This window comes from Rissa tridactyla, chromosome 10, assembly GCF_028500815.1.
Source record: "Rissa tridactyla isolate bRisTri1 chromosome 10, bRisTri1.patW.cur.20221130, whole genome shotgun sequence".
Taxonomy (NCBI): Eukaryota; Metazoa; Chordata; class Aves; order Charadriiformes; family Laridae; genus Rissa; species Rissa tridactyla.
The window spans coordinates 15580986-15598262 of NC_071475.1; positions in this window are offsets into that span (position 1 = coordinate 15580986).

A 17277-nucleotide genomic window follows, 5' to 3' on the forward strand; every position below is an offset into this window, starting at 1 on the left:
TGCTGTGAGGTCCTTGGTGAGATTCTGCAAACGTGTGTATCCAGCAACAGGACAGTCCCACCTAACGCTCTCCGTGGCCCATCTCGTAGGAGATCTCAAGCACTACGCACGGGAAGTCCTGCCCAGGGCCACGAAGGGACCTGTTCCCTGGGTGCAAAGAGCTCTACCTTCCCTGCTTTCAGGAAAGCTGCAGTGAATATCCACCTGTCACTGCTGTAGCTCCAGCTGATCCCTCGCACAAAGAGATTTTTGGTGCATAACTAATCTTTCTGCTTTTCCTCAACAGCTTGTAAATCAAGGACCAGGGCAGAGGGCACTCTCTTTTTTCCTGTGCTGCAATCAACATCCAACTCGGCAGCTTGGTGAAATGTCAGACCTAGGCCACACCCGGAGGAAAAAACCCTTTCAAATCTCATCATTGCAGAATTACCCCCTGCCTGCCCCAGGCACCCCTCCATTTCCCCAGAAGGTTGGAGATCCTCAACTGGCAGATGTCAGTAAACAGCTAGATGGACCCAGAAGCTGCTTAATATATAGTTCATGAGGACCTGAAAGAACATACTCTATCCTACATCGACTGTCATGGAAACTAGCTGGTTTTGTACTGAAGCAGTACTTTATGCCACAGTCCTCATCCATGAGTAATAGAAAGTTGAAGCATCAGTTGGAAATTTCCAACGTCTCAGTTTTTTCAGCATCATCCCATAGTCAATCCTCCAGCTGCTGATGGAGACTGGTTTCTCTGGACACACCGCAGAGCCCGTACAGCAGCCGTCTGTCCACGCTGCCCTCCAGCCACCTCCGTGCCACTCATCTGCACTCCTTCTCCACTCCGTAAGGTAGAGCTCAGCTCTGATACCTCTCCCTGCTCTCCTGCTAATTACTCCATTTTGCTTTGTCCGTACCTCCCAGCTCTCATCATCCTTCATCCCCCCACCCGCCCGCTCTACACCGCTCCCAGCTGCATCCCGCCTGCCTCCCTTGGGAAAGCCTGGCGGAAGCCCAAAGAACCGCAGTCCCTTCTCCTGGTGGTTATCTTATGCCTGAGGGACTAACCCTGACCCAGCACCAGCAGCACGTCATGGGTGGGACTCAGGAAGATGGGTCCCAGTAAATCTTAAGACAAGACAAGGGATTCTGTGTCCCTGCCAGGGACCGCAGTGGCAGGGAAGGGCCGGAGCCCTGGAGCCACTGTCGCTTGTGGAGCCACAAGTGATTTATTTAAATGCCAAGTCAGGAAATTACTCGGTCACAGAATTACAGCAGCAAACGAGAGCGGGCAGACAGGCTTGATCTGGCACAGAGCTGGCTGGTGCAAAGTTAATCAGCGTATTGAAACTCCCGGGGAGAGCCTATTCCCAAATCAGTGCTTTGTATGCTGTGGCTGCAGGAGTTTTCATCCCTTCCCAGGAATCCTGATGCCTAACTGGGGCCTCAGACAGCTGAGAACTTCTTTATGTCTAAACCAGGACAATTATTTAATTTAGACATTCAGTAGATGCTGGAAGTCCAGGGAAGAGGTGTAGGGGAGGGGAGAGAGGAATAAATCACCAGGCGCGAGTTAACCATATAAGCCCTTTATAAACAGCTCATTTAGGAGCTACGAATCCTACTGTTTCGTTTTACTTAAAGAAAATCCATTCTTTTTCCTTCGTGCACTGTTCCTCCAGGCGTGCGCAGGACTCGGCTAGACATCTGCCGGCAGTGGCCACTGGCCAAGCCTGCACTAATTGCATAAGTATTTTGGCTTGCAAATATAGCAAGTTTGGCATTCCCGTTCAGTGCATGCCACATGGCATCCCTTTACGTTATCGCTGTTAAGCGTTTGAATCCCAGCCAGGTGCATGTGAACAGTTACTTACTGGGTAAGAAATGCTGCTTTGTTTAACCAGGCTGGTGAAGCGAGCCCAGCCGATGGCTTGAAGGCTACTCCTGCTCCAGGAACGGGCTCCGAGAGACCTCCCAACCCCTGGCAGCCCCCGGCACTGACGCGACGGGAGCGGCAGACACGGCAAGGAAAAGAAGGCGGCGAGCAAACACCGACACCATGTTGCGATGGCAGAAGTGGATGTCTCCTTGGGCTGTCACAAGCCATTTGCAAAGTTTCCAGCCCCTGCAAGCTTGTCCCCACAGGGGCCCTGGAGGGAAAACAGGATTTGCCCCTTAGGCTCACACCTGCATCAATTTGTTTTGCTGCTTCAAACCCCCTCAAGATCCATCTGCCTGCGGTCCCTGCCTGCCTCCCAAGGCCCCCGCAGCCGGGGCAGCTGGGGCTCAGGGAAAAAGAACAGCCTGCCTTAATGGGAGCAACTGCCTGGGGATGCACCAACACAAGGCTTCTCTTTCGGAGTCCCTAATTCCAGAGAAAGCCTGGAGCAAAAACAACTGCTTGACACCATCCCCAGAGGGAATGGAATCGGGGCTGTGCTAACGACTGCTCCCACGGGAAGGGGAAGTTTCTGGAGCGCAGAACCTGCTGGGGTTCTCGCCAGCACCTGCAAACGGACAAGCGGGCGCATTTAAAATAAAAGAGGGGAGATTTAGACTAGATATAGGGAAGAAATTTTTTACGCTGAGTGGTGAGATACTGGTCGATGCCCCATCCCTGGAGGGGTTCAAGGCCAGGTTGGACGGGGCTTGGAGCAGCCTGGTCTGGTGGGAGGTGTCCCTGCCCAGGGCAGGGGGTGGCACTGGGTGGGCTTTAAGGTCCCTTCCCACCCAAACCATGCCATGATTCTATGATTCTATGATTCTCTGATCTCCAGATCTGCTGCCATCGGGCGTGTGTTATGATCAGTGCTAAGATGACCTGCAGTTTCACGGTTGAGCCCTTCTGATTACAAGAACTGCTTTGTACTGCAGTGTCCCCCCTATGTGCCCACAGGGTGACATCCCTGCGGAGGAGCTGACCCCCGGAGCAGCGCTGCCAGGCTGCGCAGGCAGGAGAAACACGGACACCGGCAGCTGGGCTTGACGCTGAGCACCACAATTCTGCTTGGAAAAGAGCTTCCTCCAGCTCTGCAATCATTCTGGGTGAATTTATAGTGATTCTCTTGGAGCTTTTCAGTACAAGAGTTGTGCTGTGTTGCACAGCACATGAAATACATGTAGTAGGAATGAAATTAGAGGCCAGTAATTAAAACACCATCTCAAGCCACAAAGTAGCTCCTCTCTGTGACTTTACTTAAAGACAGTATTTTCAAGACTGCAGCTGGACGCCTCTGGTTTTGGGCCCCTTCCCCTCCCTCCCCCCGACACAGCGAATTTTCCAGGAAACATGGAGAGCTGTAGACCTCTATTAAAACAAAAAAAGCCCAAGACACTTTAAGCAGGCTCAAAAGAGGAAGTGCTTCAAACTGTCCCTATCACGGTGCAAGTGGAGTGCACGGAGCTCCGTGTCCCTGCCGAGGTGCCCGGGCAGCGCCCAGCCCGCAGCGACAGCCCGGCACGGGGCTGGGGACAGGGAAGGGGTGCCGGGGGGAGACAGAGCCAAACAGCTCTGAACACCTAGAAAGCATTGCACTCCCGACCTGTGTTCCACTGGTTTAATTTCCCACCTGCTTTGGCTTGTTTCAAGCAGTGACGAAATCCAACTTCGTGCCCTTAGCAGGGAGCAGCAGAGCAAGGGGACTCGCTTGCTTATGTTACCAGCAACAACCAGAGCTTTCTCTGCCATATGATGCATTGCCATTATAGCATTAGGGATCTTTCTGACCCAAATATACATCCTGAGAGCAAAAATAACTGTAAGGAATATAGTACTTAATCTGCCTAGATTCTGCTCTTGGAAAGATATAATCTATTACAAATGTTATCCCTCGCCTTGTCTATTAATCCTAAAGGGACCAGTGATTAAATACTTTTTCTGACCCTCCAGTCCCTGGAGTGCCTGTGATTCAGAGTTATAATCACTCTGTGTAGTACAGCTGGTGACGATAACGGGCACTGCTCTGTTATTACTACCAGCTTTCGCTGCTGCTTACTGGGCTGCAAAGGCAAGATTGCATTCAGCACGTTTCTTGTCGCTGAATTAACGATATAAACAATATTTCATGACGCGGGGAAGGGTTACAAGGAAAGCACAATCCTAGACACACTGCAAAGGCAAAAGAAGGATATGAATTGCAGAACAGAGAGAGGACACGGAGACCAACCAATTCGAGATGCAGCTCTGGCGCGAGAAAACTGCTGTAATTGAGATATGAACAAAATGAGCGTGTTTCTGAGAGTTCTCTGTCTGTGCTTGGGCTGCATTCCCAAGGGCTGGATTCCCGGTGGGAATGCCTGCGCTGGGGGACCCATCCCACTGCCCCACTCCTGTCCCAGCCCCATCCCAGCAGCGTTGCCACCCCCGCGCAGACGCGATGCTGGGACGTGGCACGTCAGCACGCACCGGCCTCCAGCATGACCACAGCCCGGCCCCGGGCAAACCACAGACCACAAAGCTAACGCTTTTCTTCCAACTTAAAAGATCCCGTGGATAACCAGTTACGGGGGTGGGGGTTACGTCTATCAAATTAATTTTAATTACAATTCAAAGAAAGAAAAGCCACTTTAACATTTCTAATCAACAGGCATCTAATGAGGCATGCTAGTTCCTGTAGTCTGAACACAGTAGGAAACTTTCTAAGATAATTTACTTCATTAATATTCATCTAGAAGTGGATCATCCAATACTTTCCATGGTGGCATTGAGATAAAATATGTCAGAAGGAAAATTTTATATTTGACATGGACATTAAGCTTCCTAAGTTTCATTCCGTCTTACGCGAAAACACTTCTGACCGAAATAAAACATTACAGCCCAGATCTACCAGCATGATTAGAGGATCTAATCTTAATAAGAACAGTACCCATGTGTTACTGCTTGCAAAGCAAGTTTGATTGCTTTAAGACCACAGCGCTGCCCGTGTCCCAGCACGGCAGAGCATCACCGGTGACATCCCAGTCCCTGCGGCACCCATCACTGGGCCCCCAGTCCCCCGGTGGGACTAGTCTAGAGGAATATGCTTGTCCTTGTAAATATGTACGAATACCCCAGGGCCGGTCAGGAAAACAAGAGGAATCACCTTTGCGGGATTTCTGAATGTTGTTGCTTTATGTTATTCTTGATACAGGAAATGTCAACAACCCTTAAAAACTTGTCAGCCTTTGCAAAGAATAACAGCTTTAGTGTCACAGTTCAGTTTTCATATCTTCAAGCTGAGAATGGTTTGGATTGCTTTAATACAACAGAAACTGGAAAAAAAAAACACAACCCAAAATGAAAAGATTGAGTGGAAGAGCCCCAAAGCGACCAAAGTTTGATATCCCAAATAATAAATGATGGGTAAGAGAGGAGGGAATGGGGATGAGACCCAGCTCTCCAGGCCCACTGAAACTCCAGGAGTTTTATGCTCCTTGAACTTAACTGTAGGGTTCAAAGAACAAAAACTTGAAGCCTGACTTTGTGCCATAAACCGGGAGAAGCTGAGAGCGGTGCTGCCCCGGGGCACGTCCCCTCCAGCAGACACCCCTTTCATCGCCCTCCTCCGCCTGTCCCCAGCGCTCTGCTGTCCCCACGCGTCCACCGGGTACCGAGGACTGGGCAGAGTGGGGCCAGGCTGGCCTGTCTGCTACCCCCAAGGCTTTGGTGCCAGCCACCAGCTCAGGGGCATCTGCTGCCCGCAGCCTGGCCACCAGCCCTGGCAGGACAGTGGCCAGCCACCAGCAGAGGACGTGCCCTGTCCTCCTGCAGGCTGAGCCCTGGCCCCGCTCCCCCCGCGCCAGCCCAGCCTGCCTTCCTCAGCCCATTCCCCCCTTCTCCCTCTGGCCATGAGCAATTCCAGCCACTGAAATGGGAACGTTTGTGCTACTAATAATCAATAACTCGTCAGCTCGGTGGGTCGCTCTGGGCACGCGTCGCTGAGGGACCGCTTTGGGTGTCTCCGGGGGGGGAGTTTAATTCGCTGCCCTTTCCAAACCAAAGGGCTACAGATGCGCAAGCACTGAAATGCCAGCGCTACACGTTGGTCCGCCTCCTGGATAAACAAGCAGGTTTTTCATCACCGGGACATTCAGGCCTGTGCATTTAGAAAACACGTGTAGGTTACTTAAAAGTCCAACCTGATACAAACAAACAAGAGCTTGTGCTAGTTTTTCTTTCAGGATGTCTGTAAGCATCATTCTTCTTCTTTCTCTACTGAATTTTAAAGGTTATCCTCATAAAAGATGTTATTCCAAATAGCATCGCGCCGTCAGAAATGAAAGGAAAAAGATGAAGTCATGAATATTTGAAGGACTGTTTTCTGGAGCTGTTGGTGTGGTTGGGGAGAAGAGGCTGCAAAAGGCATCAGCAGCCACTCGGACGCTTTCCCATCACATCCCTGAGCCAAAGCAAAGGCACCCACGGCTCTGGCTGCAGCGGGAAAACCGACAGGATCTTCTCCTTGTAAAGCAACGTACCAGCTTGGAGGGAAGCTTCACAGGGGTACCAGACAACCATTAATCAGATGATTAACATGCCACCGAAGTTTATTTAGCTGCAGTGTGAAAAAAGTTGGGGTTTTTTGGTCACCACAGCTGATACATAAGGCACAGCTATGTAAGCTTTAATGCTGATTTCTTCTATTTCCAGCCCTAAGCTTAGTTTTCCAAGACTGCTTGGCTGAAGTGCTATAAGATTCAATTTTCATCTCATAAGATGCTTGTTAGTGCCTGTCTCTATGTCACTCGAGGGGATCAAAGTTTGATTTTTAACAGTGCTGCTTCCCCCCCAGTCAGGAAACTGTTTGTGCTCATAAACATAAACCTCCTTAAACAGGCTCAAAATGGATCAAATCCCCTCACTTTGCCCTGTGCTGCCGTCTGTAGTCCTGAACCCGAAAGGGAGTTTGCCCAAAAGGGAGATCCTTGCAGAACTGGGTGATAAAATATTCATCCAAAAAAAAGGAGGTGGTTGCTGTTTGCAGCGTTAATAAATCGTGCTTTTTCCTTCCTGTTCCCTGCCGAGGACAGGCATCGGAGAGCCGCGGGGCACGGCAAAGGGATGGGGCTGACGCCGAGGAACAGGACGGGGTGCTGCAGAATCTGCTGCCCCATGAAACGAGAGCAATGGTGCGACTGCTGGCCCTGGCGGAGCACGGAGCTGGGCAGGGGAACAGAACGGTCAGGGGGCATCGGCTCATTCCCGACACCCACCCTGGGGATTAACAGAATTACTGCTCTAGATCCCTTCCTGTAAAAGGATCAGATGTTGGCTAAAATGTGACTGCTTTTTTAAAATGTTGATGTCTGTACAGATGTTCTTGTGGCGCAACCCCCCAGCCCAGGAAAAAGCAGCTCTATACATTCATTTCTGCCGGATGGGCTCTGCTCCCATTCCTGTCCCAATAAACCTCACTGCAGCTCAGGTGTCAGACCGCGATTTGTTTCATTAGACCTCACCAGAAACTGCCCAGCGCTTCTCTCCCATCCTTTTCCAACAGTGACATTAAAAAAGACTATAGCCCTGAAAATGAAATATTTGGGTGGATATTATTCCACCTTTGAGCAACCAAGTGTCTAATAGTGACACTACCTACTCCTCACCTAACATTTCCTGACTTCTGCTCTTGAAAATATGATGGGAAATAAGATTCAAGTTTCAAATTGTTAATGGATTAAATTAAATTACATTCTCATGATTCAAACACACTTAGGTTAATTTAAGAATATATATTTTACCAAAAACTGACTTAACTGCCATGTAATTTCTTGCTATTTCCTTTTCCTTTATTGCTGATTAACAAGATACTTGGGAATAAATAGAAGCGCTCGCTCTGCTATAATTAGCCTGTCTGTCCCTCTGATTAGCTCACTCTGTGGCAGGGAATTTGGAAATCCTAAATACTCTGGTCTGTCATCATCGTTCCAATCGCAGAAAGTGGCAGGACAGAGCAAAATGGAGGTTTTCTGGAAAGGAAAGCCATTGGTTGTATTTTAATGGATATTTGGGAAATCACCGAGGTCCAACCTAAGCATCAATGAAACACGTGGATTCTTCTTCCCTGAGCCCTGAAAAGAAAGCCCAGAAGAAGGACTCCAGCCAGGGTAAATTCTTCAGCCAAATAACCAACAGAGCAGTGATTATTTCGTGCCGAGGACCCGCCCCCACGTCTTCCCCCATTCTAGCAGGCACCAGGAGACAGGGGGGTTATCACAGGAGTCACCGGCAAGTGGCGAGTGACGCCACCAGACGTGTCACTGGCGTACGGCAGGACGAGGGTGGATGGCACCAAACCTGGCAGCCTCCAGATAAACGACTGAAAGGGGAACAAGGCACACCTCAGCGCCACTCTGAACTGCGGCTCCTAACCATTAGCTAAAGGCGCTGCAAAGGTCTGTTTTCACTTTTCCTGTGTAAAACTCTCACGCAATTTCCTTTGGAAAGGCCAGTTCTCGTCTGCTGCCCCAGAAGGTAGCCGCGGCGAGGGACGCTGATGCCTGCTCCTTCCTTTCTCAGATGGAAGCTTTCCAGGGGCGAGGAGTTTGTAAAACAGTCTCATATTCCCCAAGATAAAAGGCACTTTAACCATTAAGTGGTAGTATTATTGTCAGTAGTAGTAGTAGGACGAGGAGGAGCAGTAGTAATATTTCAGTGCTGTGAAATGAGCTGTTAAAATAAGTTCCCTGCCTTAGGAAGTTCAAACAAATGTTGCCTTTCAAACACAAAATATCATGCAGACATAAGATTCATTTATCAAACCTTTAACAAGAAAATAGAGTTAAAGTCTGCTTTAATTATACAAAAAACTAAGATATTACCGCAGCTTTTCATGTGAACAATCACTCCACAACCTCAACTGGTATCTACTAACACCACGCAGCTGCCCAGTGCTGGGATGCTTCTGTGAGGCCAAGCAGGGCAGAGGTGGACTCGGCACAGGTCACTCCTCCACACTCCTCGGGTATCGGGAAGAAGTCACCAATGAGCTCATTGATGAGTAAGGAGCATCCAGAAGCCCTACGGTTCTCACCGTGCCCTGCCGGGGTTGATGCCACGAGGGGAAGAGTTGTTGATGGCCGTGACTGCGGCAGCACTGCAGAGCACCCCCGCATTGCCCTCCCGCCCCCCAGCGACCTGGGGACACCCCGCATGTGTGCGCGGGCCCCCGCAGAGATGCTCAGCAACGTACATGAAAGGGCTAATCCAGAGCAGAAGCCGGGGTGGGGGTGGGGGGGTGGGATGCGGCCACCCAAGCTCACTCTGTGGCAGGGAATTTGGAAATCCTAAATACTCTGGTCTGTCATCATCGTTCCAATCGCAAAAAGGGAGAAGATAGAGCAAAATGGAGGTTTTCCGGAAAGGAAAGCCATTGGTTGTATTTTAATGGATATTTGGGAAATCACCGACATCCAACCTAAGCATCAATGAAACACATGGATTTTCTGGCCTGCAAATTGTATTTTTAGAGCTGGGAGTTTTAAAAAAATATTGTTCTTTTTGAAAGGATTTATTTTGCCAGCTGTTATTTGGGTGAAAGTGTTATTTACAAATTTTTAGAGAGTTCTAAATAATATCATCCTACATTTTTAAAAGCTAGAGTTATTCAGATTTATTAATATAAAGGGAGAAAGCTCTTTATGGCAGTCAGACTATTTATTCTGCCCCAACAGATTAAATAATAAATTGAGGTCAAAAAAGTGGAATGTCCTTAGGAAGAGATCAAAAAAAACCCAGAAGTTTTTGGAAAGGCGTACATTCCTTTAATCGAACCTGGCCCTTAGTGAATTCACTGCTTCAGTGTCCTGGTGGAGTTCACACAGAAGTCAACCCCTCCGGGTGAGAAAGCTCCGGAGCGGTTCCCACGCACAGACACCCAGCTCCGCATGGCTCCAGCAGCCCTACGCTGGGAGACCTTCTACTTCTGGTTCTCACCCAAAATATTTTCCTTTACCTCTCTGCTGTTACTGAGTGCGTACGCAGCGAGAGTCCTTCTCCAGACACCCATCTATGGTACCACTGGACTTTGACAGTCAATGAGACATTTTTTAAATTTGAGATTTAATTGGGCAAATGCTTTCAATGTTTATTTATCTAGCAGTGAAAGTTGATGACACATTCATAATTTTTAGGAAAAGAGTAAATAGCGATCCCAAATCTTAGCTGTGGAAAACCAAACTTTCTACACCATTCAAATCTATACCCACAGGTCATACATCCCCTGCCACCAGGCACAGGGCGGGCACAACAGAAGAATAAAGAATAAACTATTGCAAGAGAAAGCATTTGTGTGTAACGTCTCATAAGTACATGAGCTAGCTGGCCCTCTAATGCCATGAAAACGTAAAGCCCTATTCCTCTGAAAAGGAAAACAAAGATGTTTTCTCAGCGGAATAAGTAACGGTTACGTTAAATACACCCTCTATCCCCTCATCACCACCAACTGCCGGGGGCCATTCATTGTGACAAAGTGGGGAGAATTCAGAGACAAGCGACAAAATGATGAAGTGACCGGGGACGCCGTCTCGTGAAGGGAGATTAAAAGGAGTACATTTGGGATGGCACAGGTGATTTTAAAGAGGTCACCAAAAGGATATGTACGAGAGAGAATCAGGAAAAGAATAAAATATCACTGTGAGACAAGAAATATTCAGAGGTCAGGAGACAAAATTTAAGACCATGATGTTTTATTGACAAATGAGATTCTTCCTGAAACAGAAGGACCACGTCCAGTCCCTTATGTCATCTGGGCACACACGAAATGAGCATGATAAATTTTGAAGGTCAAGTTGCCTTGGCAATAGGTAGGAGACTGAGTGACCCCTCTGCTCTTCTCCGTCTCCCGTTTCCCTGCCAGAAAAGCACAGATACTCGCAGAGTTCTCGCAGCGGTTGGGCTGGACAGTTTGGGGGGTTTTCAGATAAGGGAGATGGCAAGAATTGACCGCGGCGACAGAAGGACAGGCAGGAGCGGATGGAAGGGGAAGAGCAGGAGGAAAAGGTCTGTTAACTGAGGGACGTTCTCCTGGGCAGGAACGTGCCTCCCTGCCTGTGTCTGGGAAAATACTGAGGGGCTGGGACAGTCCCCCGGCTACCACTGGAGCCCCATCCCTGGACCCAGCTGCTTTGGCTCCCATTAAACTTCCACGGACACGCACATTTCCTTGGAAGAATCACAGAGAAAGTCACCCCCAGAGCAAAGCGCAGAGCTCCCCGTTGTTCACACTATCGGCACAGGCACGTCCACGTCTCTCCACATCTCTCTCCCGCCCCAGACCATCCTGGCAACAAACAGCCCTCACAACGTGCCCTAAGGTCCCCAGACTGGAGCATCGGAAAGTCAGAAATAGAGTTTAAAATATCCCAGCTGCACTTTGCTGTAAGAGACCCGGGAAGGACACGGGGCAATCTTCCCTGATGCAGAAGTGGCTGGATTATAGACCTGATCGGACGGCAAACAAAGGCAGATGTATAGAACTAAATAAAATGTTGCCTGTGATCTCTTTGTCAACAAATTAGATAACTATGTTGGCAACTTGGCAGGCTTCTCTTGTTTGCATTGGTAAATTAAGTTCACAGTCTTTGCAGTTGCAGGGGGATTTTTAATTTTTTAGGCTTTTTTTTTTTTTACAGTCATCATTCTTTAAAGCTGGAGGAGCTCAGCACAGTGAAGGACTCTGCAGAAAAAGGTTTGTGTCTGTGGCAATGGTTCTCACGGGTGATATCTGGAAATAATGGGACCATTCTAGATGATGACTTTTTTTGAGGGACGTGTGATGCTGCTCTCAACCTGCCCTCTTACCCCCAAAGTGAAATTTAACAACCAGGTTATGAGAAGATTCTCTTTAATGTCTGATCCTTTAAACTCTGGGATTTATCTGAAATTTAAGCAGACCCAGTTTGTTCTCATGTCCCTCCAGTGTGGATGGCCCTGGTTTTTTGCCAAGGACACCAGTAAAGATGCAACGACTTCAGCGCAGCTCCTGTGGGAGAAGGATCAGGCCCAAGGACCTACTTCCATGGAAGTCAAAGCATCCTCGTGGTTAGTTGGGGAACTGTTGGGAGATGCCTTCTGCGTTAACAAGTGGATGCTGCTGAATTAATGAACAGAGCGGGGAACTCTCGCTCGCAAGGCTCAGGCTACAGAATTTTATCGCTGTTCGGGTGGGATAAGCCCAGTCCATACAGTGCCAATCAACCTTAATTCTTTTTATCTATGATCTTTTGTCAGGATTAACCGTACATTCGGAGATTCGAGGGCTGTCACTTTGCTCGGTGCGTGCGCAGGGCCCCGATCACTGTGAGCCGGGCGCGTGATTTTGGCTGCTGGCCCTGTGTTATAAATGGAAATAATTTTTTAACCTTAACACTTGTCGTATGATTGTCCCAGCCCAATGGAGAACACAGGGAGCAATGGGAATAACTGATGACAGGAGATTTTTAACCACCGCTTATGAAATGCAGAAGATCTCCAGCTAAGGAAAGGAAAATACATGCTACCTGTGAAACACAAAGGTAGGACCAGGGTAGGTCATCACTTTTTCTTCTTATAGACATGCTTTGTTACAGGTATGAATCCCAGTATGTGCCAGGCAGTTGTATTGTTCAAAGTTCACTCGACTTTGCATTTATTTTCTTAATCATCACAGATAACTATCACTAAATATGTTGATTTACATAACTGGGCCCGATTGCATCTTTGGAAGATAGGTGCTGCCTTTAAAAACACTGCCAAATTTGTTCAACCTTTTGGTCCCACTATTGCCTTCAGATTGTATTTTTATTATTGAAGAAGCCACTCCTTCCTCTCTCCTCAAAGGAGTCTGTTCCTACCTTGGGGATCTACCTTTGGGTCAAAATCTGGACTACAAAACCTGGGACAATTAATCCACCTCTCAGTCAACGTCTCGTGCTGCACGTTCGCTCTTCAAAGAAATAGTAGATCGGCCCATTTCATGTCAATCTCAGGTGCTAACTGCTGGGATCGTGGTGGGGTCCTGGGAGGAAAACAGCCACTGGTGTTAACGCGCAGCTCCCCACGGGAAGGGCTCGTCCACCCGTGAAGCATCCCTGCTGGAGCCTGGCTGCTCTCTGCCAGGCTGTCCCTATGCAGAACTACTGTCCCATTTGCTCCCGGGCAGAACAATCATATGTATTTGGATTCAAGACAAAAACCCTTATGGCTTCTAGTCTTTAATTTTCATCTCTTCCAAGTGGTGCAGAGAACTGGCCCCTAAAATCAGCATTTTGTATCCCCGCCAAGCTGCACCACTGGAAGTTGCTTGAAGGTGCATCTCCCTCTGCGGCAAGACTGGAAGGAGAAGAGACATTAGGACAAGGACAGCAAAATCAATCTTCAATTATTGATAATCTCAAGGGTATTAGGAAGCTGAGTGTCGTGTATTTTATCATATGATTGATCATGACGATGCATGCTTTAAAGAGCAATATCCACCTTTGAGGCACAGCAGAGGGTAGGTCTTTGTTGAGCAGTAATTCTCAATTACCCCACTGTGACCTTGCAGGGATCTTTGATCATTCACAAGGGAGCCTGAGCTGACCAGTAAATAGAGTCCTGCGATAAGAAACTTGTTATTGGCCATGGATGACTGATGGAGAACCGCCAGTTATTTTTTACAACGGCTTTTACAACAGCTCGCAGAAAGTGTTTCGGGGCCTCACTGTGATAGTGCCTACAACTCCTGGGCAAGCGATCAGTAAAGCTCACAGGTAGATCAATCTTCCTAATAATTTATAGCTACATCACTTCGATGAGGTCAGGTCATAAGGTGCACATGAATTATGCTCTCACCCAGAATGAGAGGTTGTCACTCCTGGCGGTATCACCTTGCCTGTCCTCCCCGAAATGACTTCCCTGACATCCTCCTACAGTAGCAATTCTATCAGCAGGTCCCCTTAGACAACCGCCGGGAAATGAATTGCTCAGACAGTCAACAGCAGCCTCCTGCAAATACTTATCCCCTCAAAGACTCTCATCATAAAACTTTATGATACCTTTTTCCTTATGATAATCCAGTATAAACATAATTTAATGGTACTAGGAGGAAAACAACCGCGGCAACAAAAACAACAGGCAATGATTGTAAAGTCTCTTATCTCAAAATTTTTTCTTTCTTTTCGCTCATTCTCTCTCCTTTGTTTTAAATGTGTATTATTTTGGTCATGCTGTCACTGGATTATTACATGCTCTCCATTATACTGCTATAAAGCCAGAAGGCCTTTTGTGGTTATATTTTAAGCCTTTGAGGTGGTTGTTTTCTGCTTGTGAATTTGATTCGACTTTGCTTTGAGTTACTTTTATGCCTGCTAAGCCACTCTATCCAATTTTGTAAAAGAAACTGTGTCCAAGGGAAGTGTTGGAGACAACCACACAAACAATTCACCAAGAGCCGTGCCCCTTTTTTCCCTAATCTGAATTTGACTTTACAGAGAAGAGTTTCCTGTATGCACCCCCAGAGGTTATTTATCAAGCATATAATGTCCCTAATCGTGGCATCGATACCCTTGATATTTCTTCATACGCAAAGACATACTTCACTCCAGCCTCCAGCCTGCCTTGGCTCCCCCTAGGCGAGGAGATGTGTGCACTGTTCTTCAGCCCGTATCAAAGCCAGCAAACCAGACTCATTTAGAGAGTAATGATTTTTATTAGCCCAAAGAAGTGACCTTGCTAAGAAAGCATCTGACTCCCCAAGCTGTCTTACCGGGCAAGACGCAACTCTACGCTCTCTACCCAAAGAAGATACAGGAGGAATAAAAAGTGCTGAATTTTTATTCTGTGAACAGAGATTTCCAGATTCTGCTCCCTGGACCAATTCAACACTCTTCCAAGGCAATACAAATCCTTGCTTCTAGGCTTTAGCCTCTATTTCTCAGCCTCGTTCGACCACCAGTCTGGTACGTGTCATTAAAAGGCCGAACGAGAGACAGTCCATCCCTGAGTCAGTGAGTCTGCACCGCAAACAAAGCCAGCGAGAACAGGCTGGGTTTCCTACTTTCTCCTTTTCTTTCCCCCTGAACACTCCAAACGCAGGTTTACCTGCATAAATCCAACGAATTATTTACCGCAATTACAACCCTCAGAAATGAAATACATCTGATATACTAAAGGTGGCTGCAGTTTATAAACCACTCACAAACTGGGATTAGAGATCACAGGGCTTTGCCATTTGTCTTAGGACCACAGCCAATTCCTTACACCTTGTCAGCAAACTGCTTGAAGAAATCATTATGGAAATGCATGCTGGGGTAATAGTTACCCACTTTTCGTATGCCAAGGCAATAAAAGCATCCTGACATTTGTCAGCGCCGGGTGTTCCACACGCTCGTGTCTCCCTCTGGATGGACGCAGTGGCCACCGGCCGTGGGACAGGGGTCTCACCGTGCTCTTCTTCCGCTGCCGTCGGCCTCACGGTCCCTCGGCTCCCCTGTGAGCCTGGAACCAGCTTCCTCCCTGCAGCGTTGGTGGAACAACCGTGTCCGATCACGACAAAAACAATATTAACTTCTTTAATTAAATTTACCAGCATTACTTATTCGAATGACACAAGCTGGTCTGAGCCACAACTATGAATATGTAATATCGGCAGCTGCACAAATACGGGACAAAATAAGCAAATACTTCATAACCTAACTAAACAAAGATTTCACAGCACTTCCTTGTTTTAATAAATGCAAACACATATTTTTAAGCAAAGCGATTCTGCCAAGACGTCGTGTGAAAAACTTGGCATTTACAGCTAGTGCACAGGCTGCTCCAGGCTTAAAAAAGAGATTTCAGGGATGAAAGAGTCCAGCAGAAGCCTGACAATAATCAAATGGATGGGTTTGTCCCATTATGAGCTAAAATGTATTTGGAAAGGTAAACTGATATACCTGAGAGAAGGAGGAGACTCTATTTTGAATGATCCTGTATTTTAGGGAGGGCCTCCCCCTGCAGTGAATTCTGGCACAAAACGCAGGTCGTGTGCGCAGAAGGCCAAGAGGGATGTTCTCCTCCTCGCGTAATTCACACTAAATACACAAACACATGTAAATTGCTCTATTCCTCCCCTTCCTTAAAATGAAGTGGGAGTAATCTACTTTCTAAATAAGATTAAGGCACCGCTACAAATCCCACTAATTCTCTTGCCGGAGCCGCACTGAGCGGCTGGTAGGTTCCCAGGGCTCAGCCATGGCACGGCCCCGCTCCCGGCAGCCGTGGCAGCCCCACGCTGGCAGCCCGGGATGCTCCGGTCCCGGTGTTTATTTCAGTACTGGCCTCTGGAAAGGTGGAGCAGGTGGTTTCGTCAGCAGCACCCAGGCTGCAGGTGCTGAATGCCACGGAGTGGCAAACCCCACCGTTTCCTTTCCAAAAGTAAAAATATTGGTCCTGGCTGGATGTAAAGGAGATGTTCAGCCTCCCTGAGCCTGCCTTTGTGCCACCTGAGCTGAGGGACAATCGCTGCCCATGGGGAGAATCGAGAGGAAGAGCCCTGAGGAGGAGATGGAGCCTGACCCGGGTACCCACGGGGCCTGACCGGGGGCTGAGGGACACCCTGATGGCCCTCCCGGGGACATGCTGGCAGCTGCAAGCACAGGGCTGCATTTATTCTGCGGCTGGAGAAAAGAGACATGCCCATGTCTTCCGAAACTGATGGTGAGCGAGGAAGAGTGGCAGAGGGACGCTGGTGGTGCACGACACATTGGCAGAGCGACGGCCGGGGCACAGTGCAGGACCGTGCACCCAGAACCTGCTCCCCGCCAGCCCTCGCTGACCACATGGACCCATCCACCCTGGCTACGGGGCTGCGCAGACAAAACCAGCAAGGTATACAGAAATACAGAGCAACACACAGAAAGCATTCCAGATTTCCATGTGAAAAAGACTTACCCAGGCAAACCCTCCATTGCGCAAAACGGAAGGACAGAGAAGGAAGGGCAATGCTGGATTAAATCTGTGTCAGAGATTTTGGCCATGCTGTGGCTTTTCCCCAGGCTGAGTGCGAGCGGGAGCAGACCTACAGCTGCAACAAGGCACTTCCATGTAAAACAGAGGGGACGATGCCCTTTGCCTGCTTCGCACTGTGATACTAAGTCTAACTGATGTACAACAAACAGTTAGATTCCCAGCCAGAATTAGCTGTATAAATTAAGATTATCAGATGACGCTGCCAAGAACAGATCCTGGCTGGAAACCAGGCTCGGAGACCTGCCTGCCCCTGCCCCCGTGGGAGCTGAGCTGACAGAGCACAGCGCGAAATCGCATCAGTTCATGCCACTTTGTGTGGGTAGGTGTACTCAAGGATCGCAATG